This window comes from Macrobrachium nipponense, chromosome 2 (genome assembly GCF_015104395.2).
Source record: "Macrobrachium nipponense isolate FS-2020 chromosome 2, ASM1510439v2, whole genome shotgun sequence".
Classification (NCBI taxonomy): domain Eukaryota; kingdom Metazoa; phylum Arthropoda; class Malacostraca; order Decapoda; family Palaemonidae; genus Macrobrachium; species Macrobrachium nipponense.
This window is the reverse complement of record NC_087201.1, coordinates 112130930-112156233: the sequence shown is the minus strand read 5'-3', so window position 1 is coordinate 112156233 and position 25304 is coordinate 112130930. Positions and strand designations below refer to the sequence as shown.

General features: G+C 37.1%; 1 long non-coding RNA gene across 1 annotated transcript in view; it reads left to right on the top strand.

The window, feature by feature from the left end:
* LOC135221498 (uncharacterized) overlaps nucleotides 1-25304 on the top strand; it is a 316150-nt gene that overhangs the window by 262035 nt on the left and 28811 nt on the right. The window contains exon 3 of the long non-coding RNA XR_010315985.1: nucleotides 15603-15629. This is a non-coding gene — a long non-coding RNA (uncharacterized LOC135221498). The remainder of the gene's footprint in view (nucleotides 1-15602; nucleotides 15630-25304) is intronic.

The window sequence follows — 25304 nt, the reverse complement described above, 5'->3', positions numbered from 1 at the left end:
ACATTTAATAGGAAAGGAGCTTCGTTTCCTAAACCCGAAGTTTTGTTTACATTCGTTAGCTGAAGTGTGGCCTAACTTCTATTTTTCTTTTACTACTATATACGAGAAGGAATTTGTAAATAAATTTTTGTTTTTCAATAGAGTTAACATCACATTTAGCAATAAACCACAATGTTGAATTTACTAATGACAAAAATACTTTATATTGTTTGGTTTTTATCAGTCAGCTGACCTTGCTCTTTTGATTTTTCTCTTTAACTCTTGGTGTAGCCTAACCTTTGAAATTTTGTCTGTCTTTTCTCTTATGAGGACATATAAGGTGAAAATTCAGTCAAACAAAGAGGAAAAATTTATCAGCCCTCTGTTCAAGCAGAATATAATACGTATAACGGTTGGCGGGGGGGGCGGTTTAGATGATAAGTTTCAACTTTGCTCAACATATCCTTACAAAAGAAAGAGGAAAGATGTGGTACCAACCCATTTTGGCCCCATAGTAGGTTTAATGCTGCATTTGTAGACTCAAACATATGTTACAATATTCAGAATCCCTCTAATTAGCTTGATAAAAGTCGGGGGAAAATGACTGACACTGGGTTAGGCTGTAAATGGAGCAAAATCAAAGGGGTAGATATTAAAATCCTATGGAATGTACTTAAGAAAAGCATTTTCCAGCACAGTATGACAACAAAAACAACAAGCCCCATTGTATTGTATGCTATATCTTGCTTTAAAGAAAGATAATGGTTCATGTAAGAGAAAGCAATCCTATTTTTTTGTGATCAATGTTTTGAAAAACGATCTCTTTGTATCATTCCATGTTTTGAGACATCATTCCTATCAAGTGCACTAAAGGCAGTGCCAATGTGGAAAATAAATGTGTGAGGCATTGGTGAATTGGGTAAAGGAATGTTGGGGAAATTATTAGTCATATATGAAAAGGAATTTTTATTATTTTTTTCTTTACCCTTGCATACACTTCTGTAGTATTATTTTCGTTGCATATGTCAAAATTTTACAGGCTCAACCTTCCTTTTTCAGATAGTATGCTTCAGAAAAATTCTCTTCCCTTCATGATGCATTGACCTTAATTTCAGTACTAAGTTTGTGTTCCTTCACTTTTGCTCTCAGATATATTCACTTCTAAAGGGTGGCAACCTTGCACAACTTGGAACTTCACGCAGCCTGCTTTTTTTGCTAGTCCATACATGTTTTTCCTGTTGTTACAACCTGCTCATCACTTTCCATCATCTACACTGCAGTACAGTGTGTATAAATGAACTTTTATGTACATCAAGCATGGACACGAAGGTGGTTTAAAAAAATAAATGTCTCTACTGTGAAAATATCTTACATCAGTCTCTATTGCTAAATAATACTAATGATAATATGAAGCTGCGAGATCAATAGTCTTACTTGCTGCAGACTTATAGTAAAAGGACAAAAGGGAGGGTTAATAAGTGCGAGAATACTAAACAAAAAATATATTGTATGAAAAATAAACCCATTTTGAACATTATTATAATAAATGTCTTTAGGTAATTACATAAGCATCTTCCTACGCACATGGATGCTAGTAGGTGACACTTACACGAGTCTTAATAAATAAAAAACTATAATCTGAAGATCACAGCAATAATAAGTGAGAAGTGCATATGCAGTTCTAGCAAATAAAGGTAGTTTTCACAGTGGATGAAGAAAGGGTGATAATAAACAGTATCCATCTAATATATATCAGCCATCCCATACCCAGGAATATGGGAAGCATCACAGAATACATTACTATAAATGTCTGTAGATAATATATAAGCAGCTTCCTACGCACATGGCATGGATGCTAGTAGGTAATACATACACGAGTCCTAATAAATAAACTAAAATCTGAAGATCACAGAAATAATAAGTGAGAAGTGCATACGCAGTTCTAGCAAATATAAAGGTAGTTTTCACAGTGGATGAAGAAATGGTGAAAAGAATAATATGTATCTTTCAGAAGACAACTCTGGAGTATGCAGCAGTGGTATGGAGTTCTCATTCAAAAAGAAGCATAAATATAGAACTAAATAAAGTACAAAGAGCAGTTACAAGATGGGTAACATAGTTCAGAAATTTGAGCTGTGAAGATACATTTAGCAAAGATAGGACACAAGGCTTAACATTTCACTAAGGTTAATGGCTTTTGGCATTTTGCTGGTTCAGCAAAACATTGAATGCCAAGTTTCTCTTACATTTAGCTGCTTTTAAGAGCAAGTCAGACTTTCTTTTTCTGCCCTTCCCAATTTGGGCAGCTCCTCTTGGCATGCCAACTGGGCGTTTAGCAACTAATGTTGGTTGACAAGGTATTTTACCCCTGCCAGCTCCAGACAATGCTCCAGAAGAATGTAAAAAGCTATTTAGATTATTAGTCGACTTTAGTAGCTTTAATTTCTTCATGAAAAGCTTTAGACTATTGCAAGAAGTGTTGTCTTAAAAATTATATTAAACAAAACTGAACTTCTTGTCTGCTATGGAAGGAATTTAATATTTTGGGATAATGTGGGGACTGACATATACCTTTCTTTATTGGTAGCGTAGAGTAGGTTAGGTTAGGTAAGGTAAAGTAAGTTAAGGTTAGGTTAGGTTAGGTTAGGTTAAGTGAAGTGAAGTTAGGCAAGCCTAACCCAACAAACTACAGAGGCTCCCGAGTGTGTGTGTTTCATGCACCGAGTTGTCATAGTACGTAGAATGTTGGGCCATTCATTAACAGAACTGATGAGTTTTTAGCTATTTCATATCGTATAGAATGGCATGCACAAAAATATATATACCTATAATCAACAATTTATTTTCTTGCACTTTGAACGCCATCCCCACGTTATACAAAGGCTCCATATTTTGTGTAGAAGTTGAATGCGAACCATGCATAAGCTAATTACTTTTTTATTTGGATACTACCTCCACAACACTGTACCTGTCTTGAGTGTGCCCCTGTCTCTGTTTTTTATGTTATTAGGTCCTTGGTTCCCCTCCTGAAAGGTAGCGGTCTGTTTCCTTCATTCTGTCTGTTGAATATTAGTTTTTTAATTTTTGTTTAAAGTTTTAATATTTTTTTAATTTGTAAATTTCTTAATTCTTAAGTCTTTGTAATATTTTTATATATTATAATTGCGTTTTTCAGCTTTGAAAATGAGGCTGTGTCCTCGAAACGTCAGCATGTGTAATAAATGGGCAATCACTAGTACATGACGTCTACTTCAGATCCTTGTTGTATAATCATAGATATATAGATATATAGATATATATATAATTATAATATATATAATATATATATATAATATATATATATATATATGTATCTATATATTTATATATATATCTATATATCTATCTATATATATATATATAATATATATATATATATATATATACTATATAGATATATATAGATATATAGATACATATAATAGATATAGATATATATATATATATATATATATATATATATATATATTACATATATATATATATGTGTTATAATACATATATATATATATATAGATATATATATATATATTATAATATACTATATATACTATACTATAGCTATATAGATATATAGATATATACATACTATATATTTTTGATTATATATATAGATATATTATATATATAGATATATATAGATCTATATAGATATCTATATTATATATATATATATATATATATATATATATATATATATATATATATCTAACACATTATATATGTAAATATATATTTATGAATATTTAGTATATATATATATAAGATATATATATATATTTATATATAGTATATGTATATATATATATATATATATATATATATATATATATATATATATATATATATATATATATATTAGGCCTTATCGATCTTAAGTGATCTCACCCCTGGGGCATCATTGCTAAGAGAGCGTCATTGAAAGGGGTTTTATATTTGCCAGGGATGGGCCCTTCCCCTCTCTCAGCTTTCTTAGCTAGCCAAGATAGATGAAATCCTCAGTTTGATGACCAAGCCATTTCTCTGCTCACTGTTGGGAAAGTCTGGTTCCTTTTGCAGTCCGATTACTCCTTTGCTGTAGACAGGAAGCTTCCAATCTCCAGAGCGGACGACGTCGAAATACAGTGACTCCTGATGATACCCTTCGATGTCTTAGTGCCATTGCCCACCACTGGGATCAAAAAACATGTTGCATATATAGGAGGCATTAAACTTACGGGTTTTTACGCCACTGCCAGAGGTTGCCACGGTAGTATATGCAAGTATTTGATCCATTATGCATTGCATAACCCATATTTTGCATATTTTAAAAGGCATTGAACTTACGGGGTTTTACGCCGCGCCAGAGGTTGCCACTGCAGTATATGCAAGAAATGGGATTTAATATGTAATGCATAACCCAATTCACATATGTAGTTGGCATGAAACTTACGGGTTCTTACGCCACGCCAGAGGTTGCCTTCCACGCATGTGATTTAGCATTGGATACCCATTTCCCGAGGGGTATTCATGTGGCAGGAGGAGAGATTGGATGGGTTGCAACCACAGTCCAAATCTTGGAGAAGGGATGCACAACAATCCACTCCTAGGGCCACTTGTTGCAGTCCACTAGCGTGTAGTCTGGCCCACGCTCAGAGCTGCTTCCCACAATGGGATCAAACATTTTGCCATATATAGGAGGCACTAAACTACGGTTTTTAGCCGCGCAGAGGTGCCACGGTAGTAATATGCAATGATTTGATACATTATGCATTCATAACTATTTTGCAATTAAAAGGATTTGAAATCCGGGTTTTACGCCACGCCAGAGGTTGCACTGCAGTCTATGCCAAGAAATGGGATTTAATAGGTAAATGCATAACCCAATTCACATATGTAGTTGGCATGAAACTTACGGGTTCTTACGCCGCGCCAGAGGTTGCCTTCCAGCATGCGATTTAGCATTTGATACCCATGCCGAGAGGGTATACGCGGCAGGAGAGAGATTGGGTGGCATCACAGATCAATCTCGGAGAAGGGATGCGAAAAAAATCCACTCTTCAGGCAATTGTTGCCAGTCCACTAGCCGCTGTAGTCTGTCCACCGCTCAGAGCTGCTTCCACAAACTGGGATCAAACATTTTGCATATATAGGAGGCATTAAACTTACGGGTTTTTACGCTGTGCCAGAGGTTGCCACAGTAGTATATGCAATTATTTGATCCATTATGCATTGCATAACCCATATTTTGCATATTTAAAAGGCATTGAACTTACGGGGTTTTACGCCACGCCAGAGGTTGCCACTGCAGTATATGCAAGAAATGGGATTTAATATGTAATGCACTAACCCAATTCACATAATGTAGTTGGCATGAAACCTTTACGGGTTCTTACTCGCCGCGCCAGCAGGGTTGCCTTCCATTGCATGTGATTTAGCATTGATACCCATTCCCGAGGGTATCATGTGGCAGGAGAGAGAGGGGGTGCACCACAGTCCAATCTTGGAGAAGGGATGCGCAACAATCCACTCTTCAGGCACTTGTTGCCAGTCCACTAGCCGCTGTAGTCTGTCCACCGCTCAGAGCTGCTTCCACAACTACATCCAGGAGTGATTTCCTTCGCAAAAGTCAGCCTGTTCCTGTTCCCAACAGCAGAGTTATCCTGGCTTATTTCTTCTGCAAGCAAACCACCAGTTCTCCTAAAAATGCCAAGGTTCCTTTGTGTGTACCCTTTACCTGACGGAGTTTCCCTTGTAGAGCTCTCAGAACATCTTCGCTTCTTGCTCCAGTTTTCGGAGGTTGGCTGCAGATCCCTTGATTTGGAGAAGTTTTTCTTCGAGGCTGTCCATTTGTCGGGAGAGAGCTTCGCAGTTGATCTGGGGCTTCCTCAGACATCGAGCTTTATCCGAAGCCTTTTTCTCTTCAGCTTTCCTCTCAGATATAGGAGCCTTCATTCCTTGACGCTCCTGTTCTCCTGTAAGCATTTTTACTTTAGTTTCCAAGCCTCTGATCTTCGTGTCCTTGGCCAAGGTCTCCTCCTGGAGGCTTTCGAGTTCCAAGATTGCCTCCATCTTTTCAAACTCCGTCGTTTCTAATTCCTCCTTCGCTTCAGCCAATTCAAATTCAAGTTGAACTTTCCTTCTTCTTATTTCATTCAGCTTTCCATTTGCCGTCGGGTTTTCTGCTACAACAGTTTGAGATGCTTTCTGCAAACGGATGACTTCCATTTGCTTGAGGGTGCACTGATTTTCCAGTCGGAGGAGCTCTCTATCTTTCTGCAAGTTCTCCTCTTTCAGCTTTTCCAGTTCCTCCTTTTTCTCAACTAATTCGGCTTTACATTTGTGGAGCTGTTTCACATTTTCTTGGGCCATCTGTTTCTCAGCGACAAGGACTTGTAATTTGTCCTCTAAGTCGCTGATCTTGGAGGTCTTCTGCTCGCTTTCCTTCTTCAGACTTTCAATGGTCTTCTCTTTCCTTCTGTTCTCTTTGCGAAGGGTTTGCAAGTCCTCATTTAGCTCGGTTATCCTGACTTGCATTTCTAGCCTGCTATCTTCTCTTTGCTGTAGATCTCGATGCAACGTCTCCTTCTCCATCTCGAGAACTACGACAGTGTTTTCCAAAATAATCAGCTTCTGGTCCTTCTCTTCTCTCTCTTTCATTTGCACTTCGGTTACCTTCGCCTTTTCTATAATTTTGCTTTTCCATATTTGCATTTCTTCGGACATTAAATAGATTTGTGTGTCCTTTTCTTTGTTCAATAGTTCGAGGTCTCTTATGTGTTCTTCCATCTTCATTCTTCCTTGAGTCAGGGCCTTTACCTTTCGTGCTAATTCATTTATCAGCTGGTCTTTCTCTAACCTCTCTTTTTCAAACCTTAAAAAGGCATTTTCATTCTTCAGGATTACTTCCTCGAACTTTCGACTAGTATCCAAATGCGGTGAGTCTTCTTCACTATCCGAACTGTCATCATCTTCGCAGTCTGACTGACTGTCTTCTTCATTATCCGAAGCGTCGTCTTCTTCGTTATCCAAAATATCGAGTTCGTCAATCTCAGAATGAACAACTTTGTTCTCTAGATTTCCAGCCTCCTCAAGACAGCCAGGGTTGTCCAAGGCCGAGAAATCGACAAAGAACCGAACCATACTAATGCCAAATCCACGAAGTATAAATACTTCAGTGAATAGCACAACATGTATGGCAAACAAAAACCACATAATCTTGCGGGGGACTTGATGAACCGCGAATTCAAAGCACTGTGCAAGCACAACTGTAAGCAAACTTAGAAACATCTTTGTTTGTTATAAATCAACTCTCTCTCTGACTTATCATTAATTTTAAAAAAAGACGCGTGACGTTTCTGGATTCTGCTGGGATTCTTGCGTCATTGCTGTCTTCGGGAATGCTTGCTGATCCCCGGGAGCTGCTTCGGTCTTCAGAAGAGAGGAATTTCTGTGCAGTCCTCGGGGACCTTCTGAGCACCCTGGAGCCATTCAGAAGAAAGGAATTTCTATGCAGTCCTCAGGGACTTTCTGAACACCCTGGAGCCAATCTTCACACACGCACACACACACACACACACACATATCTTTGTGAACTATATTTTTAGTAGAAAATAGCTGACAACTGATTCACGATTTAAGTCATAAATGAGAAAGCTAATTAGAATGTAGATTTATTATTGATATATTTCGTTACAAGAATATCAATTTGATATTTTGCCTCCTCAGTTCCTACTGGAATTTTTTTTAGGGCAGGAGTACTGTCGACATTTTATCAGTATTTGCTCATACTTCAGTATGATATGGTTAAGATATTTTCAATTTAAAAGTGTTAACAAAGTTAGAATTGCGAATTGATCAACATATTTTCTCTTTACTAGCATTAGCTCAGGGTTTAATGTAAATTGACTGATATATTTGTACTTTATAAGTATCAGGGCAGTCTTGAGTATAAATTGGCCCATACATTTTTACTTTATAAGTATTAGCTCTGGTTTTAGTATAAATCGACCTATACATTTTGATTTTATAATTATTAGCTTAATTGTAAGTATAAATTGAGCAATATATTTTCACTTTATAAGTATTACTAGCTTAATTGTAAGTATCAATTAACCAATATATTTCCACTTTATAACTATTAGCTCGGGCATTAGTATATTTAAATTTGACCAAACATATTTTTCAGTTTATAAGTATTGGCTCAGGTTCTAACACAAATGAACCAGTATATTCCAGCTTTACAGATTTTACCTAAAATATATAGTCCAGTATATATTGAAACTCAGACGCGTTCAGATTCCAATTCAGCTCAGTGCAGTTCCTAGAACCTATGCGATACATGTCATCCGAAAGTTGTAACAAATGAGAGGGTATGAAAAAAGGGGATATATATATATATATATATATATAATATTATATATATATATATATATATATATAATATATGTATATATATATATATAATATATATATATATATACCGAAGGAAGTAGTAGGGAAAGGCATCCTCATCTTTCAACAGTTTTATTCATGGCGACGTTCGCGACGAATTTCCAGGTCGCATTTTCAGGCTAAAATATATATAAGTTTACGAACATAATAATATGATCTAATTTAATTTTACACTTAAAATGTCATGGCAACAGCTCTCAATACAGTAAAAAGTTAAAAAGTTAAAAGGTAAAAGTTAAAAGTTTAAAATTTTTTAAATTGAACAGCACCTTCAAGGTCAGACATATTAAAAGTACAGGACTTCACTAAAATTTCAGAAACACCTACCTAATACAAAAGAAAGAGTAAACTTAACACAATATAGGTAAAAAAATAAGTGAGGCAGAACCAGCTGCCCAACCTAGGCTATGAACAATTTTACAGAGGACGTTTTAGGTATTTAACGAAACGGTACAGTTTCCTTTTTAATAATGATAGAGTTCTAAAATTGTCAGGTTGTTGTTGTTCCGCCTAGTTGGCCCAAGATAGAAAAATCCTTGCGTCCATATATTGTTTTACATGTTTTTGAGTGATTTTCCGTATATTGGATTTGTTCTTGGATTGATACCTACTACCTGTTGCTATGGCTTCATGCCCCCTGTTGGGATCAATCGAACCTTCAACAGCCCCTCCTCGTGCATCCCACGTATGTCCCGGTTGATCAACATCTCGGGCAAGTATAATTTTATATACGACGCTTGGGACGAAAGAGAAGGACTGAGTCGGTCTTTGACTCTAAAACAGCGTCCAAATGGTTAAGGGATTTTTGGGGATAATTTTCAAGTCACAGCCGGAAACATCTTTTGAATAGTGGATGTGCATGTTTCCGGTCCACAAGCCGGAACATCCTTTTGAAATTAGTGGACGTGCAATGTTTCCCGGCTGTGGAACTTGAAAATTATCCCCAAAAATCCCAAAGTATAAGGGTTCATATTCTGAATCATTCATAATAATACTAATAATAATAATAATGTGCCATAACAATCCACAATTATAGAGTAGAGTATACCGTGTAAAACAAACATAGACTTTCGAACATCGTTCAGTGTTGATGTTAAAATGTTAAGTGAGTGTATTTTCCTTCTGAAGAGCATCTAAAAAGATGGGCGGGACGAGAAGATAGCAGTCCATCATCGAAGTGCTGGTTAGGGTGGTGTTACGTTATTCCAAATTCAGCAGGCAGTTGCGCATACCTCCTTGATCTTCGAACTTGCGATATTGCTCCTGCTTGCACTGCATGGGTGCCATAGTCGGAAACATCCTCAGGGACGTCGGTTATTATATTTCCGTTTCAGCGCTGAATGACCTCACAGGTCCCAGGGCTTGGCCTTTGGGTCAAAGTCTATATTCCATTCCATTAAACCTAGCTGGTGATATTCATTAACAGTTTACGGTATGATTCTTCGTCCATTTTTAAAGGAATTCTTTTGCTGTTTTTTGCTGGAATTCATCATCTGTTAAGTTGGACTTTCGTTTATTCTGCTGAATGGCTACCATTGCCTGTTTTGTTCTCGATTCACTATTTTGGATATTTTATCGAACGTTTTTCAAAATGATTGCCTCAAAATTAAATCCATCAGCCTTTTCAAGTGCAATAGATCAGCTTTCCTCGGTGAAATTTTGAGGCTGGCTGAGATGAACTTCGCGAGAGAGAGAGATTCATGCCATGCATAAAACGTTCGGCTGAAGCCACTGCCTAAAAGGGTTCCTCAAAATTCAGAAAACGGAGAAGGGCTACATTGGAGGAATCTAGTGAAGCTCCTGAGACATAAACCCTTTGTTGATGACTTGGATTGGCAGGTCTTTTTTGTGGCAGTCCCGAGATACATAAATCACTTTTGAGAAACGTTTGTTTTCGAAGAAAAAAAGTTAAGATTTCTTAGTTTAACCAAACCACTGAGCTGATAACCAGCTCTCCTAGGGCTGGCCCGTAGGATTAGATATTTTTACGTGGCTAGAAACCAATTGGTTTCTTAGCAAAGAGATCTACATCTTATTGTGGGATACGAACCACATTATATCGAGAAATGAATTTCTATCGCCAGAAATAAATTCCTCTGATTCCGCGTTGGCCGAGTCGTGAGGCTTTCGAAGAAGGGCATTATTAGGAATAATAATCATGGACTTAAATTCTCTCCCTATCTCTCTTTCAATTTCAAATGATCAGCAATGGGAACTTTTTCCTTTCCACCCGGGAATTATTGATAAGTGCATCACGTGGAATTTGAGTGTCTTGGACCATTATCCAATTCCGTAGGGGGGTGCCGGGGGGCACCGTCAGATTTGGAGTGGGATCATGTTGCATGTGCATTGTTTGTGATTCTCTGCCTGCCACTCACTCCCCGCCCACGATGACGTCCCTTACCGTCCTGAAGCCAGATCTAATATGCTTTGATTCTGCATACCTCTGGCTGGACGACGGCAACGAAAAGTGAATATGTGGATACTCACTGCGGTTTATTGAGAGTAGGTTTTATCTTAATTGTATTTGCCGTCAGTTGAGATGTATCGCTTTTAAAAAGCAATGCACATTTTTCTTTGGCTATAATATATCTCTGCCATTAATCGTCCTTAGTATCTCTTCTATTGTTCTGTGTAGTGTCTCGTTTCTTATCGTAAATTAAATTTTTTTCGGCGTGATTTGTAACAGTGGTATCACCATGTCGATTCCTTCCATTTCAGGCCTTTTTTTTTTCTGTTTCATATAATTACGTGAGTTGTCACTGACATTGGAATGAATAGACTGCTGCCTTCGTTGCTGTTCTCACTCTTTGTTTCAGCTTTCTTTTGTTTTTATTCTTTAGCATTTTCCTGCAGGTCTTGACGGTCGCCCTACTGCTGACCTCTATGTTAGCAGAAAGGATGATGTCCTAAATTCTTGAAAAGCGTTTTACTAAAAGTTATTTACTATAATTTAGCTTGAACTGGGCGTGACGTCATCACAAATCACACCATTTGGAAGAAAATTATGCTTTAATTTGTTTTAAATGTAACCATTAAATGTGGCACATTTATTTAATCATAATCGTGAAGTTTATTCTTGACAACAGTTGCCAATGGTTTATTTATTGCCCGGCCATCGGTATATTTCCCCCTGATATCGTTTCGGGTTTTATTGCTCTTCTCAGAAGAATTTTGGGCGTCCATAAAGTGTCATCATTTTACCTTTGGATTTATCACCAAAAGAATGACGACCAACGGGAAGTCCTGCCTTGACTCTTCAGGGACTATATAGATAATTCATGTTTAGTGACAAAGCACGACAGTTTTCAGTCAATAAATGAGTCCTTTCATGAAACAAGTTTTACTTAGAAGCATAGTGTTTCGCTTAGCTTAATGCTTCGATGTGAAGTATCACAGTTTTGATACACAGTATTGTATGAAACTTGGCACATCAAGTTAAGTTTTAAAGCGAAATATTGTTTTGAAATAGAATAGCATAAAACATCGGTCTCCTGTTACAGTATGTGTCTTCCCTTATCGGGATGGTGATGTTCTACGTCTTCCTTAATCGTTACAGTAGTGTTATGCTTCCTTTTATTGTTAAAGAGCGTTCGTTGCACTTGCTTTCTCCCCGGTACGGGAACATGTGGAGAGCTCTACACGGCCTGACGTCATCAGTAGCATGGGCGATGGTTTTTCATCACTGGAATGTTTAATGGCGTTCCTTTCTATGCAGGCATGTTGCACATCCCTCTTTAGTGCACTTAGGTTACAGATTTCCCTAATCATTATGATATGCAGTCATAATAAACCTCCGTCCTCAGTACATACTTATTATAGTTATTATCTGATCATCCCGGGAATACCACTTTATATAACTTCAATGCAGGCATAGTTATGCGCGTCCCCTTCAATTACAAGCATGTTAAATATCTCCCCTAATCATCGTCGAAATGTTACTTGACGGCCCTTTTGAATCTAGTAGGCATGTTGCATCCTTCCCCAATCATGACGGGTGTGTTGCATTTCCTCCCATGTATGTAATGTCACATCGCTCCTTCTTCCGTTCAGCATCTTAACGCTTTATCCTTATTCATTATGCACGGGAACATGACATCGCTTCCCTCTCAATACAGGCAGGTTGCACTCCTCCCTAATGGTCGTGGGAGTGTTCCATTGCATCCCTCTGTATATATTCCATTGTATTCTTCTGTATATAATGTTACATTGCATCCCTCTCCAATACATGCTTGTTACACACGTCCAGTATTCACGCCGGACTGTTATACGTCTTTCTTCAATAAAGGTATATCACTTTAATTCCCTAATCATCACATAAATGTTACATTGCATCCCTCTTCCATAGTGGCGTGTTACCCCTCTCATCTATACATCAGCGAAATTTTGAATTGCAGCCCTTTGCATATAAATTTAGATTGCATGTTTCTTCAGTAGTGGCTTGTTGCTCCTGTCGCCACCAGAAAGTTTTATCTTTTCCATCGGCGTCAGGCGAACATTAGGCCGCTTCCTTCATTGTTAAGATCCATTTGTTGTCGGAGAAAAAGATAATGGGGAAGTGCCCGTGATCAATTCTTTGAGTTGTCTCAGGAACGAGAGCCCTTGAGCTGACGTCGGTGAATTGTGTAATCTTGTAGGAGTATTATGGCCCCTTTACGACCGCTTTTATATTTTCCCCACTTTGTCCATTCAGCTCCATGAAAAAGGAATTTTTGATGACGCTCTACAAATTCACGGGATGTTAATTCTACATTCGGGTTAACATCGATATCCAAAATGATTGTCAGTAGTTGCCAATTATATTGTAAGCCCTCTTGTTATAAACGTACAAAGACTCCAGTTAGATGATTGAGAGTTTAGACTTAGAGAAACCGCTGTTTTTCAGTTTCTCGAAAAATACCAAGAAATCGTTGTATTGTAGGGAATGCTATGTGCATTAAATGGTGGATTCTGTGAAATTGGAATCATTATCTCGGTTTTAGTCAGAATTTTCCGAAATCTCAACTTTATTTGAATTTCATATCGCCTAACAGGGAACCGACACATTATTTAATGAACCTCAGGCAGTTGTATTCGTTTAATAAAGGTTCAACACGTATGTCATTGGTCTGCCCGGCCACTTACATAAGCGTGTATATATTGCATTATCTAGAGGAGCTTCGGTAACTTCTTTTAGCCTTCTGATCACCCTGGAAGGGCGAGAGGCGTAAAAACTAAAAATTCTATTGCCGTAGCAGTTCGGGAATCCGAACTGCTACGGCAGTTGGTTTAAAAATAGAGTAGAATTTAATTTTATTCAAGGGTAAATATAATCTGTAAATATTGTCGTGTTTAAGATATAGCTTGTAAATAACTTATATTAGGAGAGAAAAAGTTCTAGGACATTTTCCCCGAAGTAACACAAGGGAGCGGTTCTTTAGAAATGATCTTCCAAGATCCCAAGGGAATCTTGACTTGAACACTCGACGCTTTTTTAATGACAGATCATCTCGATTTTATTTTGTATTGTTTCAAGTTCTTGTTTTCCTGCTACCTACTCCATGACTACTTCCGCGTGACCACTGTAGCTTCCTTCAGGATCCGACCCAGTATTTCCTCTTTACCCTTCCTTCTTTTTCAGTCTTCTAAAGCTTGTTGCACACTGAGCCCGAACGGACGCGCCCGAACAGAACCGAAACGTCCGATAGAAATCGAAAGCATGCATTCTTACCTGACTGCGCACACTGGGCCAGAACAGAACGGAACCGAAGCGCCAGAACAGAACGGAACCGACGCAGTATTCTTTGAAAGATATTTTTTCTGAAGCGTCGGTGGCGTCTGACAGGCTGCGCATGCGCAGAACGACTGTAGCGGTTGTTTTGGAGAGGGTTGCTGAGGAATTCGGAGGTTAGTGTGATAGCAACAATTTGGTTTGTGTTTGTTAACTATAATAATTGTTTTCACAAAAGCAATTATTGTGAACATTCATTAAGTGTCTAACAATAAATTTTGTTGAGAGCATGCAAAACAGTGTGCCTACAGAGAGTTATTTTGGTTTATTTTTGTTAACTGTAATAATTGTTTTCACAAAAGGAATTATTGTAAACAATTAATAAAGTGTATAACATTAAATATTATTTGAAATCTAACTTTTTATTACATACCTGAGTGTAACAGCTAGCAGTTCCTCTGTTGAAATACAGCTTCTTAAGTTTGTATCTTGTTTGCATATGTCTGCTTCTATATGTAATAGTAGTTCACAAAATTTTTCGTAGTTCATACGGAAATATTGGAAGAACTTTATGTTGTCCCGTTTTAAATGTGGGAATAATGTTTTATATTCCCCTTCTCCCTCCCTTGATTGGCATATATTATGTATCCACATAATTTGTCGATTATAATGCAGAACACATGACCAAGTACCAACTGGCTGCGTCGGTTCCGTTCTGTGGCTTCTGGCTCAGTGTGCGCGCTGGACGTCGTTTCTGTTCTGTTCTGAGGCTTCGGTGGCTTCGGCGGTGGTTCCGTTCGGGCTCAGTGTGCGACAAGCTTAAGTTGCCCTTCCCGTTGACTCTCTCGTCAAACTGAAAAGTTGAGCGTTCTACCATCATTTGATGACGTTTCACTGACAATTGGCGATAGTATGCGTTATAGCAGATGCCAGAGAATTGCGAGCAGAAGCGCAAATCATTTCATCCAAACAAATGTAAGAAAGTGTGTTTGGACGGTGGATATACATATATAACTTATAAGAATGTAAAAAAATGCAAAGTGCCCTTGGTGTGTTGCGCATACTCGAACTTTGTAATCATCACTAAGACTGATATGGTCCCACTTCTTCTTGCGTTGCGTTTTTGTTTTCTTTCCGTCAATATTAATATCCTCTTTTCATATAGATGGGCAAATGCGTCTATTGTACCTAAGTTAATTTAATGTAAATAGAATTCTGAATATTCATTAACTGAAGCGTTCCATTCTAATTGATCCAAGAAATGAATGAAAGTGTCTTTTTTTTTTCTTGTAAACCCATTTGATTGTGAACCACATACTATTTCCAGTATCATACAGAATAAGTTCCACATCTGATAGGCCATATGCTCATTGATAGTTCACAGATATTTAACCTTAACATGTTTTCCCGAAATTTAAATTTTCCTCTCCTCCCTTTTCAGCTCACCCAAGGCTGCAAGTAGTAAAAGGTAAGCGGATGGTTTCCCTTGGTCTTTTTGTGTTTCTACGTATTCGATCCATATACGGTGAGTAGAGTAGTTATAGATAATTTTTTCAATGGTAGTTGTAATTCCAAAGATTACAGATATTCGTTTTGAAAGATTTAGTGTGGAAGTCAGTCAAGTGAAAGGTAGCCTGTAGGTAATTAACTAAAGGATGAGGTTTGTCTTTTCAAACCGCGTCAGGCACAGGTAGAGACGTCTCGGAAAATACCACTAGAGTACACGGGGAAGAGCAATTCAGTGTCACAATCAACGTATAATGAGAGGAGAGAGAGAGAGAGAGAGAGAGAGAGAGAGAGAGAGAATAAACTCATTAGAATTAGAATCACAGAATCAATGTATAAAGTTTTTGTAGTCATCAATAGAGCTCAAACTTTTAGTTATAATTTATTAGAATTGATTCGTGGTTGTATTGACGGTTTTGTTGCTTGTAATGGTGTAAAGTTGTTGATGTTGATCATAATGCCATGTTTTTTTCATTTACTAAAGAATTCAGAGCCAGTGAAACTATTTTTCAGCAACATCTTTCAATCAAATCATCGGATAATGGTGAAAGTTGGCAGGTGTATTTTTATAATCTTAAATAATTTTTGCAGGTATTAATTAGTACCTGAGTTCGATAGTTTTGATATTTATAGAGTAAAATGGAGTCGCCGATGCCGGAACCGAGAAAATCACAGAAAAGAATCCAGAAACCATTCGTAAGGTAAACATGACGTCACGAGGCTCCGCCCACGCACCAGTCACTAGCATAGTCCAGGCTTCAACAAATTCTATAATGACCTCTTTGTATATAAGCGAAAAGACCGTGGAAAGATTTACTAAAGCGTGAAAAGGTAATTGTTTCTATAATAATGGGTTATAGTTACTGGCAACACTCAACTCTTGCTGCAGCAAATAAAAGGCTATAATGTCGAAAACTGAGGTAAAACAAAACGGATTGTCTTTTTGTATATTCCCCCTCATGAAGTCCTAGGTTAATGTCACTATTGTGTTCAAAACCCTTAGCTGCGATTTTGATGGCTCTGTCGTAGAAAACTCACTTGTACGCTGATAAGTACCAGAATATTGAAGTTAGGTACTAAATAATACTTGCAAAAATTAGGTACGGTTATAAAACATACATTTGCCAATTTTCGCCTTTATCCGATGCTTTGTTACCTTAAACCCCTGTTTCATCGACTCTGAATCCTTCAGTATAGTGTTTCATGCAAAAGAAACTGCGGTCGACAAAAGAGCCTTAATCTTTCTTGAATTATGTAGGATGATCATTTGCTCATAAAATGGGTAGACTTACTCAGCTGTGAAAGACGATTCGGGAAATAACAGAGATCAAGAGCAGAGGGACAACTGATACAAAAGGGTCATGTTTTCATCACCGTCATCCTCTTGATCTTATTCAGGTGTTGTCGCAAGTGGTTTGGTCTCCAGCCCTTCCTAAGTGTCACCTTTGTTATGCGGTGTGGATTCGCTGCTGATGAAGTTCTGCAAATTCACAAGATTGACGCAAACATAAAAGAGATTTTCTGCGCTAGTCTCTCTCTCTCTCTCTCTCTCTCTCTCTCTCTCTCTCTCTCTCTCTCTCTCTCTCTCGTTGAGTAAAGGAGGATTTTCAGCTTAGGGAACAAGGAATGATCCAAGGAATTTCAGAATTTGTTGCTTCCTCCTCACTCAAGCTATGCCATTAAATTTGTAATGTATCGGTAAGAGTAAGACGGGAGACGGGTAACAATGAAAGTAATTTATTAAAGAATACTAATGGTAGCATGAGTCTTGAAATGGAGAAACAAATCCACGGTTATGTATGGGTACATACGCACACACACACACACACACACACACATATATATATAATATTTTTTATATATTTTTTAATAATATATTTTAATAATTAATTATATATCTATATATATATATATATATTAATTTTTAAAATTAATTAACTTAAAAATAAATTATAAGTATGAATATAATTACTTTTCACTGTTACCTGTCTATTTAATAATAGATCTCGACTTAGAGCTTTCAGGAATGTTCGATTCCCCTTTCAATCTCCCAAGGTCTTACTATGCCATTCTATACCCGCAAATTTTCTTAGCTAGTCCGTCGTCTTCTCTTCCGTCCCCTGCTTCGTTTGCAATCTCAAGGTACCCATTCTGTGATTCTTTTTTTCTCCAACTATTATCTGACATTCTCATTATATGTCCAGCCCACGTCCATATATATAATTATAAATATATATATATATATATATATATATATATATATATATATATATATATATATATATTATTATATATATATATATATATATATATATATATTATATATCAGTGGTAGCACAAAGGGCATGTGCTTGGGAATATCCCTAAATCCACGGTAGAAAGGTGAGTGAAAATCTGGGGGCTTGGAACAAGTACTTTCGTAGTATATTCTACTTTTTCAAGTTCACACTGAATATAATAGAAGTTGACAGACCTTTATCTACAAAAACAGAAAGGGGGGCGGGGTTACAGTTTGCTAATCAGGGCGACATATTCTTTAAGCAAAAGAGGCAAGGAAAGCGAATCAAGGGACAATCCAGGATGGAGATTTAAATTCCGTGTTGATTTGGCTCCAATAAAAATGGATTCCAACAGATTCTTTTTCTGTTGATCTTTGACCCTGCAGATTATCAAGGAATTATTCTAGTTAATAGCATGGCCTGTCTTAAACTTATGATTCACAGGGCCATTATTTGTTAAGCCTCTTGATAAGGCATATTTTTGCTGAGAGCATCTCCCCTTTAGATCTTTGGATGTTTGCCCTATATAAATTTTATTACATTCTTTACAAGGAATATTGTATATAATATTGTTTGAATTTGACGGGATATTCTTAGTTAGTTTATTTCTCAAAATATATTTAAATACTAAGTTAATATCAATAGTTTTTAAAATGGGTACAGCAGGAATGAAAGTATGATGAAATGGTACACAGAGAATATTCTTAAGTTCTTTGCAACACTGGTTGGATTATAATATGTCTTTTATGCTTTATTTTTACAAAGTTCCATAGAATATGGAGGGTAACATAAAGATCCTCTTTTCTTGTTTTTTTTTTTTTTTTTTTTTTTTGTTCCAAGAACACGCCGCCCACATTAACAAACTCAACCTTACCGATGCATTCGTGGATGGGTTTGTGTCAAGTTAGTTCTTTATAAGATGATTTAGTGCCATTTTCAAGCTGAATTATTTGAATTTTTATAGGATGTTCAGAAAATCAAAATGCCCAAAAATATAAGATCAGACTGGTTAGTTGAATTTAGACGAAATAATTACAGTTTGTTTGCCAAGAAAAATCTTCGCCAGAAATAAGTAGGTTTCGAGAAAGTGAGTTTCCAGAGAATATAGTTCATCACTACTTAAGCCAGCCATTGCACAACAGTGCTATCTTAATTTCATTTGACATTATGTGGTACCCTATATGTAGTCATTGTTTCATTTTTTATACAAGTAATTGTTTTCATATTTTGCATGAGGTCTTAAATAATTTTTTTTGTCCAATTTATTAACATTCAGAAGGTACTGAACTAAACCAAATAACAAAAATATTTAAAGTTTCCCGTAATTTTTGACGGCATGGTTATAATAATAATAATAATAATAATAATAATAATAATAATAATAATAATAATAATAATAATAATAATAATAAACTATAAAAGAGTGTCCTAGTTGTATACCTAAGTAGCACATTTTCATCGCGAAGGCCCCTTTAGGGGGATAGTGCCGTCAGTGGCCCTCACGCGGTGCACTATAGGAATTACTTAAGGTTCGTTGCATCGTCCCTTCGGCCCGGAGCTGCGACCCCTTTTACTGTACCGCCATTAATATTTTCTTTCTTCTATTTACCCTCTTACTTTCCAACCTCTTTTCAGACAATTTCTTCATTGGTCAACTGCTCTGAGGCTTTCCTCCCGTTACAACTTGAAACCCTTCATTACCCTTCATTTTTCTTACAGTGCTGAATGACCTCATAGGTTCCCGCGCTTGGTTCTGGGCCTAAATTTTATATAACAATTTCAGTTCATCGCAAAGAATGGTAATATGCCGAAGAGATTACCGAATTAAAAAAAATCTTACTTCCTTCTTGTGTAAACTTCAACACTGGGAAATATTCTTAAAAAGCATTTTTTTTTTTTTTAATGGTTACTTCATGTAAGGGAAGCCTTGCGAGATTGCCTACTGTTCCCCTGTTGCCCAGACCTTGATGGGAAAGAGAAGGAGTGGAGTTGGTGTGATACAGAAGCTTGACCTGGGAGGAAGCGAAAGAAGGTTTGAAGACTTGGGAAGCAGACAGAGAGAATCGATCCCATTGGATGCGGTGGGGGAGGGGAGACGGGGGAAGACCACCGAATAAATACGGGAATAGGTCGTCTTGCTTGCTTGCTTGCTTTTTGTGTGTCTAATAGCAAAAGAAAAATATGAGCTTAAAGTAGTCCCAGAGAAGTACTTGCTGATATTAGATCAAATTAAATTTCGGAATCCGACACAGCGAGGCCAGTTAACAGTAGCAAAATAAAATTGTATGGAAGCAACACGCGCGCGCGCACGCACGCACAGACTTTGACCGCAATGCTTACAGGAAAGCACTCCGTTTTTTATTTGTAGCTCACTACATCTTTTTATCCTCGATTGCTCCTTTATATGAAGAGTACCGAGTATAGCATTAAATAAAATTACCTCAGACTCCATTCAGAAAGGAGAGAAAGAGCTAAATGGCCCATGAAAATTGCTCCGGTCGTCTCTCTCTCACTCTCTCTCTCCCTCTCTCTCTCTTCCATTCAGTATGAAGACGAGAGACTCCGTTTCCCGGGCTTCTCTGAAAGAACAAAAGTTGGAGCAAGTCGTCATCTCGCTAGGAAGCCTTAGTCTTTTACTGCCTTCATAAAGTCCTTGTCAACATAAAGGCTCCGTTAGAGCAGCGGCGCGATGCAGGGAAATCGGAAGAGAGTTCCGGCATGCTAAGTATGCAGTAGTAATGATGATGGGAGCAGTAGCAATAATGTAATTATGTGTTGACCATAGTAGCTGTAGCATTAATGGTAATATGAGTAGTTAAGGTAGGTTCATTATTACTTTTAGCAGCAGCAGTAATAGTAGTAGTAGTAGTTGTTGTTGTTGTTGTCGTTGTATAGTAAGCTTTTATAGTTGAATATATTTCAGTCGACGATAAGTATTGATGCCTGCTTGTTGCATCATTTTTAGTGCATCTAAAATCAGTCAAGAAGCGACAAAAAGGACAGTCATTAGATTATGATTTGTGTCTCACTCTTTGGGATGCAAATAACTTCGCGTATGCTTTTGTTCTTATATTATTAAAGTTGTAGAATGCAAGAGATCAATAGAGTATCCAGGGTTTGAGTTTTTCTTGTTGATTTAAGCCTGAGTCTTCAAAGGAAAATGAGAGGCCGAGTCATTGCAGTTTCCGGTGGGGTTTTGAAACCTTCATTTCATGGGCGACAGAATAAAGGAGGTCCCTTTGCTGTTGGGGAACAGGCACTTGATTAAAAGTAAGGATCATAGGGATGGTTTAAAAGGAAAGAATTATGTGCATAACATTTTTAGCCTTTTTTCCGGAACACCCGGAAGCCTTTGGTTTTAAAGATAAAAAAAATAGTGTTCTCTCTGCGCGGGGAGATTAAGAGAGAGAGTTAACACGCCAAATCTCCTGATGTTATATGCATTAAAGAAAAAACACTGGGATTTTCGTGAGAAAAAGAAATCAGAATTTTGTAATGAAAATGTTAGAGTAAAGAATGCTAATGTGTAAAAGGAAAAAAAAATTAAAAATGAGGTTTTCATCCTCCTGAACTGTGACCCTCATTACTTGAACTACTTCCATAAAATTTGTTCTGTACCTTGTTTTAACACTGAGAAGCAAATTAAAGGCTATTCGACAAACTGAATTAGATTCTGTTCTCATGGCTTCCTTGATAGAACTGTTAAATGTTTTAGCACCTTGAGTAAATGGTCATGCTGAACAACGAACGGGAAATGGAAAAGAAATGAACTTTGTCTTTGATTATGGCGCAGTTTTCTTCAGAGGTATTATGGACAGACAATAATAAATCATGTGTTTCAGTGACACATCACGTCATTCTGCGACTTCACTGGGCAATATTCTTTCATGGTACCAGCTAAGTGCCATAGAACAAGAAGCTTTTATCATAAGTATTTTTTTTCTATAGTGATCGTATGTAGTGAATGGTTTTATGTTGAAGCTCTTTTTGAACAAACATGCATTTAGTGTTCTCCATGAAAAGTGGTCGGAGGATGGTGTTGCGCGTCATCTCTTCTGTGTAACAGGCCATGAAACAGATTTGCAGGAGCCGGGGGAGTCTCAAAGGGCGGTGTCACACGCGACTATGCTTTCAACCATCAGTTCATGTTTTGCTGCCAACTTTGGCACGCAGCTTATCGATGTTTCTCTCTCTTGATACAAAAGTGGAGTCTTGCATGTTTGCATTTCTGTGGCAACACAATAAAAGAGACATGATTAAATTGCCGAGTATTCACGCAGCATCGAAACAGGGAGAAAGTGTGACTAGGAAATAAAATCATATATACACGTATGTAATGTGTATGTGTGTGAAAAATGTGGCTGGAAAAATACACACACACACACAATTTTATTTATATAATATATATATATATATATATATATATATATATATATATATGATATAATATATATATATATATATATATATATATATACATATACATATACACATGATTAAACAGGATCTTACAGGGATGGTACTCACAACCTTTATGATAAGATACCACTTGGGATCAAGAACCCCTAAAATTAGACTGCGATCAAACAGTACTGTGTTACATAGAGTTACAATTAAAATTTCTCTTCAGATATAAAATCTTGATTCTTCTCACATGGAAGATGGGGAGAAGGGAATCGTGGTTAGCAGTTGGCACAAAGCTTCTCGATCACCTATTCTGCAGTACAGATGCACTGTCACTGGATTGCAAAACAATTAACACGTTTAACTTGGGAATGCTGAAGGCTGAGAAGGAAAACGCTCAAAAGAAACTAAAATGCAAACTGGTTAACACATCTGAGTTACTTTACACAAATGAGATTGCACCACTGTACATAGATTCCGAAGGAGGTTGCAAGAGAGTGAATATGAGTGCAAAGTTGGAATTATAGTCTAAGAATATGAGTGTCGGACAATTCCAATTTTCACTACCTGTTATCCTGGAGGTAGACGTCTTGATGTTGAGCCGGACTGAACATACTACAATAGGACAGTGGGGACGGATCCGATTTACACATCTAAAGGCCACTTTGTGGAAGAGAGGGAGGTCGGTTGAAAAGACTGATCTGCAGTGTGTCTGCTCTGACTATATTTCGCGAGCGACCTCTGACCCTCCTCATATGTTGATCCTTTTCACTTTCCCGCCTCTATCCAAGGCGGGTGTTTACCGTTAACTTTCCGGCGCTCAGTGGGTGCTCTGGTCTGGCGCCGGGTCTTGTTGACAGCCCAAGATGCAGGTGTCCGGGAAAAAGGAATCGACAGCACACACAAGAGACAATGGAAATACAATGGCATTATGGCAGCACAATAAAGCTGAGAGGGCGGAGTAGGTAGGAGATTTACGTGAGGGTGCCCTGTGTAGTGAATCACTAATTGACAGGGAGTGTCGTTTATGATGCTTCTTGTGTGGTCCTAGCGACCCACACATATTTACAGTCGACCCCCCGCTATTCGCGGACTCATGATGTGCATATTCGCGCATTTTTCTATGGAGTGTTTATGCCAATTATTCGCTGAAAATTCGCCTATTCGTGATATTTTTCACTGAGAAATATTCACAAACTACTATATTTTCATAACATTTTCGTGACTAAATGCACTTTTTGTGATAAAACTATTGAAAAACTCAGATAGAAGCATTTGCAGAGGATTTTTGTGTGTGTTCTACCATCCAAATAGGCAGTTCTAAGCATTTTTAGAGGGGTTATTAAGTATGCGCTGATTTTAGCTATTCGTGGCGGGGTTGGTGAGCATCTGGTACCCATCCCTGGTGAATATTGGCTCAACTGTACTTAAATTTTCTCTCAAAAATGTAAGTCGTTGAGATTACCCGTGCATTGCAATAAATAAATGCACATGAATACACACACACACACATATATATATATATATATATAATCTAGACGAATGTTGTTTCTGTTTGTAATGGCCTTATTGTACATACATATTTTTTTATGTTTTTTTTTCTTCATCACTTTGCTTTTGTGAGATCTTTCTAGCTCACTAGTTTTTACGTTTTGTATTACTTTGTGCCCCGAAGATGTGTTAAATACACGAAAGTACTTGGCACTCTGTTTTTTTCTTTTTTAATTTTTCTTGTGGCTTCAGCTAATATATATATATATATATATATATATATATATATATATATATATATAGATATATATAATATATATATATATATGTATACATAAATAATTATTTTTATTATATATATATATGTGTGTGTGTGTGTGTTTGTGTGTATGTGTGTGTATGTATTTGTGTGTGTCTTTTCTTACTCATTTCTTTCCTGTGCTTCATCTTCAGCAAATTCCACTCATCACCAGCATCCCTTCTATAGTTCTCACCCAAATAAGTTTGGGTCTTCTAATTCTTCTGGTGCTTACGCTGTCACTTATACGAGTATTCTCCCAAGGGCTGTGGGAAGGACGCCCCAGCAATTTCCATCTCCTTTGCATCATTATGTCTTCTAAATGAGCTTTCGTTATTTCTTTCCCAAATGGTTATCTGGGTGAAAGACTTAAAATGGTAAATCAGACGGTGTGAAAGTTGATTAAGACTCGTAAAACGAACACAAAAATGACATAGTTCTTACTATTCTGCCATATGATTCTAAATATTGTTCCAACGGCTTTATTTTTATACAGGAAAACTTTTAGGTATAGTTTAATTGTCATACGAAATTCATATCGTATAGCAATACAAGTCGTACTAGAATCATGAGTATTCTTACATTCCTATGTCATTTTTGTGTTCGTTTTACGAGTCCTAATCAACTTTCACACCGTTTGATTTACCATTTTAAGTCTTTCACCCAGATAACCTGTATAGAATATAATTGTTCCGTAATGTTTGAATTATGTAGCTTCATTATTCATTTTTTCATTTCCGTCCTTTATGCATGCTCTGTCTTCATTACCTCTGGTTTTCATAGATTTGTTGTTTGTCCCATCTCTAGATATATGAACCATTCTGTCAAGCAAGGTCTGTAAATCTTGTGGTGTTTTGCTAATTTAAACAATGTATGTACGAGTATCTGCATATTTTAACCTTTTCTTTCATCTTCGACTACTTTTATTTCTTTCTATGAAAAGGGGAGGAAGCAGAGGTGATATAACATTCTTTTGTAGAACCCCGCTATTTGCTTTAAATTCACTTATCAAGACCGCCATCAGCATTGACATTGCATCTGCTTTATTCATGAATCTGATTTAGCCATGCGGATGTAACGAGAATGCCAAAGTGACGCCGTAGCTTTCATAATATTTGGTGTGTAGACGATATCTGATGCCTTCTCTTAATCAGCAAAAGCCATC